Raw genomic sequence first — 7,071 nt, forward strand, 5'->3', positions numbered from 1 at the left:
TTCTTCTTCTCTATCTATTCTCATGTAAAGCCCCCTCCTCCACTAAAAACAATGGTGTTTTCCTTTCTCTTATATAATGACGTGTGTTGTTGACGTGACATGTTATTTTCACTTTCACGTTATTTTAATGAATGGAAATGTTTTTTTTTTCATCTGCTGAAAACTGTCCTCCGGTGTGACACCATAACCTGATTTTAAATTGGGCAATTCCATGGACATCTTTATTTAGTTGAAGGACCCCATTCAAACGTGTGTTACTGAAGCCCCCTGTGAAGCCCATGACGTGCACATACGTGCGTTTTTGTCTCACAATTGTTAACTTTCTTTCCTTAGTTCAAAAGTGTGTTTTGCTTTTTGTTTCTTGAATGAATGACGTTCAAGCGGAGTTTAACAGCCGGTTTTCTCGTTCATCTGCTTGAAGGTTGAACGTTTTGATGTGTCTTTGCTTAAAAACTATTTAAGACGTGTATACGAGCAGGATTTGGTGACACAACTGTCGAATCAGGGTTTTTTTCTGACTCACTTAAGTATGATGTGGAAGCTTGAAGCCTCCAGTGCACTGAGAAGTAGGAGACACCTTTTTCTCCAGGTTTTTTAATTTACAATATTTCCATATTAACAGATTTTAATTTTTTGAAAGAGGGAAAAGTGTGTAATTGAACTTTTTTTGGAGAACCATATTTTGGGGATATCTGGATTCGATTTCTGCTGCCGATTCCCATTTAGATATAAAGGTCCACCACTGAGCACACTCGTAGTTCTCCAAGAACGTCGCATCACTTGTTTAAAGGGGACACATCATGAAAAACTCACTTTTCAGTGTGCACATGCATTTGGGTATCTGGAGTTCCTACCAACCCACAAACTACAAAATAAAACAACTCAGTCTGTTTTTTTGTGGGCTGCCTGGATCAGAAAACATGTGTTTCAACAAGCCAATTAGATTTGGCTCCTCTTCCTCTGTCACATGGTTCATTAGAATATAAGGCCCGCCCACCTGAGTGTCTCCTCCCACGTTTTGAGCACTACCTTTGCAAAGGTGCACCAAATGTTTCATGCAAGACAATCAGCAGACTGAGCTTTTTTTCGGGAGCAGGGCTTAAAGAGACAGGCGCTAAAATGGAGCGTTTCAGACAGAGGGTGAAAACAGGTATACTCAGACAGACAATATGAGAAAAAGAATGCATTTTTGGGAACATTAAAGCATGTAAACATGTTCTAGTATAAACCCAAAACACAAGTATGAACCTGAGAATGAGCATGATATGTCCCCTTTAATCTTTTCTGTCACAAGCAGATTGTCTGAGCGTGTTTCGCGTACAAAGACCATTTAGCGGTGTCATCACGGCCTGCCGCTCCGTCTGCACCAACATTGTCTTTGGACGGGGGACTAAGGCGGGCTGGGGCCCCCGGCACGCTCAGCCAGACTACTGCTGCCACTGCCGCTGCCATGGCTTCATTTCAAAGGTACACTGGGAAACCAGAGAGATGGAGACAGGAACAGAGACAGGGAGACCCAGGGAAGCTGTTTTACATTATTCCAAGACATAATAGAGCCAATCTAAGTGTGCGCACACACACACACACACGTACACATGCTGAAATAGAGACGAGAAGGAGAGCTACACCATCCCTTGTGTTTTTTTCAAGGTTCAGATTGGGAACATTCTCGGGATTTCCCTGAATATAGATTACGTGGAAAAAGCTCCCGCTGGTTTCAGGTTCACATTCGCAGGATTCTCAGCCATGTATAGCAATTATAATAATGAACTCGGGACGAGCAAAGGGACCCAGACACCCAGAGGAATTAGCATAATGTCCTGCACGCACGGGAGAGACAGCAGAGCCGAGGCAGACTCCTTTAAGAGGGCTCGCTATGGAGCTTTTGTCCCCCCGTTCAATTCGGCGATTGCAGAATGATGCCAGCGATGATGTGCGCTTGATTTTTAATACCAGCTTGCACAAGGGAGACTGCACTCTCTTACTTATGTTATGCAATCAACCGAGAAGAACACAAGCAGGAGTTTGTGAGGAGACAGACCCACTTCAATCTGACGACTGTGCACACACACACACACACACACAGCTGATAACCAATATACAAACTGTTTACTTGACCTTTACAAAGGTTTCAGAGGAGCAGCTCAGGCGGGAAGTGATCCTCAAGGGTCCCATAGCACTCAGAGAGCTGTATATCTCTGCCTATGTTTCCGTCTCCACTAACAGGGCTGTGTGTGTGTGTGTGTGTGTGTGTGTGTGTGTGTGTGTGTGTGTGTGTGTGTGTGTGTGTGTGTGTGTGTGTGTGTAACGTTTCTGCAGGAATCCCTGCATCTTGATTTCTCATCTTGTCCCGAGATAAACTCAGGGTAAGGGACTCTCCAGTGTGGGCCTTGACTGTTGAATCAGCGTGAAGTGCTGACCTGCCTGAACCTTTCTAATCTGATGTCATCTGATCTTCACCAATGGCAACGGGCCACCTTAGTGTCTCAAAGTAGGACCGACCTTGACCTCAGACCATGCCCGCCATCAAACACACAGAATTGATCTTAATTTGATCCGATTGTAATTGAGCTACCCCCCTCCAGCTCCAGGAGAATTTAAAACTGATTCAACAATAACTGTGTACTTTGGCGCACTCTAGTGGTTTTCTTTCTTTTTTTAATATTTAACCTTAGGGACCAGGGGGAGGGGCCAGCCACACTGTATGGTGTTCCACACTGCCAAAGGCAGCCTGGATGAGGCCAAACTAGTTAGTACTCCTATACTGAAGGTCCCACACCCCACGTTTTGTGCACATAACTCCATAACTGAACGTCATGAAAAGAGCCTCACCCTCACGGAGAGGGGGGGGGGGGGGGGGGGGGGATGTAAACGACGACTTGTCTTTTGACCCGTAATAATCATGTATTAATCATTTGGCAGGCGCTCTGCGTCCAGGCAGCAGCTCAGAACCCTCACAGACATGCTAGGTTGTAAGGCGGCCCGACATCCAGCACCAGGATCCATTCATCACGAGATTAAAGCACGCCCGTGTCTTCAGCCCACTTTGGAAACATTTGATTCCACGAAACCATTTGCCGCTAAGTGAAACACAACTCAGCGAAAAGTGCACTTATGAAACATAAAAAGCCTACATCTAATGAGCTCTGCCAGTTCAGATTATGCAATCTGATACGCGGCCACACCGCCTGAAAGAAAAAAGAAAGAAAAAGGAATTACTGTGAAAATGCGAGTGTCAGGACCATGGACAGCGACCAAACACAGTAAACAAAAGGCCTCTTTGTCCAAGGCCTCCGCTTCATGTCAGTGTTTCAAATTATACACCATCTCTCGACTGTCAAAAAAATGGCAAACTGTTGCAGCACGACTGAGTGTACAGAACATAAGACAGGATAAACCTCCGCTCGGTGCCAAAATATTCAGGCAAAACAGGCCTTTTTCCATAGGTTTCAGCCAGGCAATAAAATTTCTAAAATTTCGGGCAGGGGCCCCATCTTTGCCTGAAACTCAAGCATGAAGGAGCCCTATGTGTTCTTCCTGTCAGATGAAGGGCTGTTCAAATTGTATCATGCGAGTGTTAATTGAGAACTAATGGACTGGTAATTCAGAGCAGCGAGATCCAGTTCACCGCCGAATGTCACACAACCCTGGTGGCGTTTAGATCACGTTGGGGGCTTTTTTTTTGGAAAATCCGCCACACGACTGTAGCCATCGGGGGATGCCAGGCTGAACGGGGGGCGGGGGGGGGGATGCCCGCCATCGTGTCTGGTTCTGCTTTAGACGTTCAACCCCCCCCCCCCCCCCCTCCCACAGTCTCCAAGGATCATAACTCGTGTTAGAGGCAGGTTTTATGGTTTATGACTGGAAAATAAAATGCTGCGTGTTTCGTGCAGGCGAAGCGGTGATTTACAACTATGAATGATAAAGTGAGCGCCCGCCCGACGGTGCGGATGTGTGAGGGCTGCTGAGGATCCAGACATGTCCGACATGTGGATGTGAGTGTGGTCGTACAAGCGAGTGTGGTCGCCACAGTGCGGTTACATACATTGGAACACAGCGTGGAGGGGGGAAAGTTCTGGCTCACTTATAGGTATCAATACCTGACATCATCATCTCACATAATTAGCACGGTGTCCACATCCTTCTCCAGTGACCATGGCTTATTTCATGTGGTCCAACAACTGGAACCGAAACCTCTAACCAGTAAATCTAACCAACAGCGTAAATACCTCCGGGGCTCTGCTGTCTGCAGACATGGTTACTCATTTCAACTACTCCTCTCCAAAAAAGCCAATCAGATGTGTTTATTGTTATCTTCTGCCTAAATTTGGGGCCTGATTATTTTAAATACACAGAAAAATGTCTTGATCACCTGGCTCCGAGCTCAAACGGGCCACGCTTCAGGTCGGGACAGGCCGGTCCCAGCCTCCACGCGGCCCTACCTCTGATTTAAGACAGGGACCGGCGTGTGCCAAGAACTCTCTCTGGTGAGGTCGTCAGTCTTACGCCCAAACCGCAGGCGCGCGCCGGGCAGATCAATAATCCCCATCATGCCTCACCACAAGTCACTCAAACCTCCAAGGGCAGGGGAGCGGAGGAGGGTTGTGGGGGACCTGCTGAGAATCTGATACTCTCTTAGATTCTCCCTGTCTCCAAGTGGAAGACATGAGGCCTCGTCTTCCGCAGCCCCGTCTGCTCTTTTAAACACGATCTGCTGTTATGACACGGTTCCTGACGTCGTCGGCCGTGCTCTGATGAGATCCTTCCCTCTCAGGCCTGCGGGGACGTCAGCCGTCACCTTCCCAAAAGGTTGACGTTGAAGTCACATGTCGGCCGTTACCCAACACCGAGAGTTAGCGATCGGACGGCGTATTTCAGTAAACTGAATCTCAGGAATGGTCCTTTTATCATTTTGTACGACGCAAGAAAAATATTAAATTTGTAAATGAAAATATAAAATAATAAAAAGAGAGAATTATAGCTGATGAAAAAATACTTACATTGTTGTGCACATCACATAAACTGAGCAGGGACAAAAGTCATTTCCGGCCACCATCTTTGTTTCTATTGCGACAAAAGTGGAACAAGTAAAAAAAAAACCTCTTTTTTTTGTACAACGCACATAATAATTTTTTCATCCAGATGATTAAAAAACTCTTTGAGGGGTTCTGGAAGTACTTGCAGTACGTGTTGTTAAACAGCCTTCAGAGGCATTCATTCATTCAGAGGAACAGATGGTTAGAATGTAATGATAACACAAGAAAGGCACAAGCTGGTGTTAGCTCTCGTCTACGAACGATCATTCTAAAAAGATGCAGAACAGGATCTTGTATGAGATTACAAAACAAATGGAGCCCTCATGCTGCCCTTGCATTTAAAGGATAATACGGGGTTTTACTGGAAATAGCGGTACAGTGTGAGGTAAAACCAAACTTCACCTCGGGCTGAAACATGTGTCCGTCTCCTGGGTACAATATGCAGAGGCTAAGGGCGCGCCGAGGTCTCCGTATGCAGTATTTCTTTCACTATGGGCCCTTAATTGGATCACAGGTCTGTTTCTGGTGGGTCCTCACACCGCCAAACGCACAGCAGTTTGTTTGAATCACCTCAGGTCTCAAAAGCGAGGCTCAATTTAGACAATTTATGCCTGAGCTGAAAAGGTTTAGTAAACCTGGCTATAAAAGCGCGCCGTGTGTGTGACTCCCCGCGCTACGGTGGCCAAGCCAAGACCCAGCGACTGGTGGATCCACTGGGAGTGTAATAACAGATTAATGTGGCGTGCCAGGCCCCACGACCAGACGTGTTTGACGTTAATGCTCCACTGTATATTATCCAGCTCGCAGAAATGTTGGATGTGAGCGATGGGATCCAAGGACAGGGATGTTTAGGTACTAATTACCAAACAGCAAGGCACAAGTCTCGCTCCATATTTCCTTACTCCTGTGGAAACACTAGGCAGGCTCCATTTATTTTTCTTTGACTGTTGTTTCTGGCAAGGCCGCGTCTCGGTAAACACCACTCGCCCACCATTGTAAATCCGACAGGCGCAGATCTTTCAAGTTAGACTCCTTTGAGGAAAAATGGAGACGGATCGGATGGCGGCGCGCGGGTTTTCCGTCTTAATGAGAGAGTGGAGAAGAAGGATGGCGTTTGATCGCTGGCATGGAAGCCTCTATTTAAGCCTGTCAACGGTCATCACTCTCTCTCTCTCTCTCTCTCCTTCCTTCTCTCTCTGTTATGGATGGGGAACCAGTCCTGCACCACTGGATTTGATCAACTCAGTCAGGCACACTTAACCCTTTTCAGGACCGCGATCCAGGTCTGCACCGGCTCCTTCACTATCGCTTCACGATGGCCTGCAACGTATCAGTGTTGATTGATCACCTATAGCTGGGAACGAGAAAAAAAGAAAAGGCAGAAGCAGATCTGTGAAAATATTATTTTATTTGTGGAGCTTCGCAATGAGCAAGGCCTCTCAGTCATCATGCTCCGATTTCATATTGTATGTTTTGTCCAAACCACACAAGGCTCTTCAAGGAAGTCTCGCTGTAGTTGCAGCCTGACGTCGGGCCAAAGACGATAAGCCCCAATACAAATTTCCATCCACCACTGCGTGGACAATGAGACTTTTTGAACTTCAGCCCCGTGGCTGTTGATAGGCTCCTCAGAGCGGAGGAAATGTCTCTTTGATGAGGGGCTGGAGGGCAGGGCTCCTGACCGTCGTCGAACTGGCCCCGGAAGACGCTTCCCATCGCAGCACTAATGCCTGGCTCTATACCTAATCAGGCCTGATTGGGGCCGCAAAATAAATACTCTCTCCGTTCATAAAGCGTGTGTAACTTCAGACAAAATCAATACCTGTACTGGACACTAATAGCCAGAGGCAGAGCAAATGCTCTGGCTGCAATACATCTTTTTTTTTTATCAGAATGAGTCCGTCAGTGACATTGGCATGGATTTTTGATTATTCCAAATAAAGGCACATTAGTTGAGGGTTAAAAATAAGCTCTTAAATATTGCAATTTTAAACAGATTCATGCATGAAAACAAATCAGAAACAAGCTAAACTAT

This window comes from Melanostigma gelatinosum (assembly GCF_949748355.1).
Source record: "Melanostigma gelatinosum genome assembly, chromosome: 19".
NCBI lineage: Eukaryota > Metazoa > Chordata > Actinopteri > Perciformes > Zoarcidae > Melanostigma > Melanostigma gelatinosum.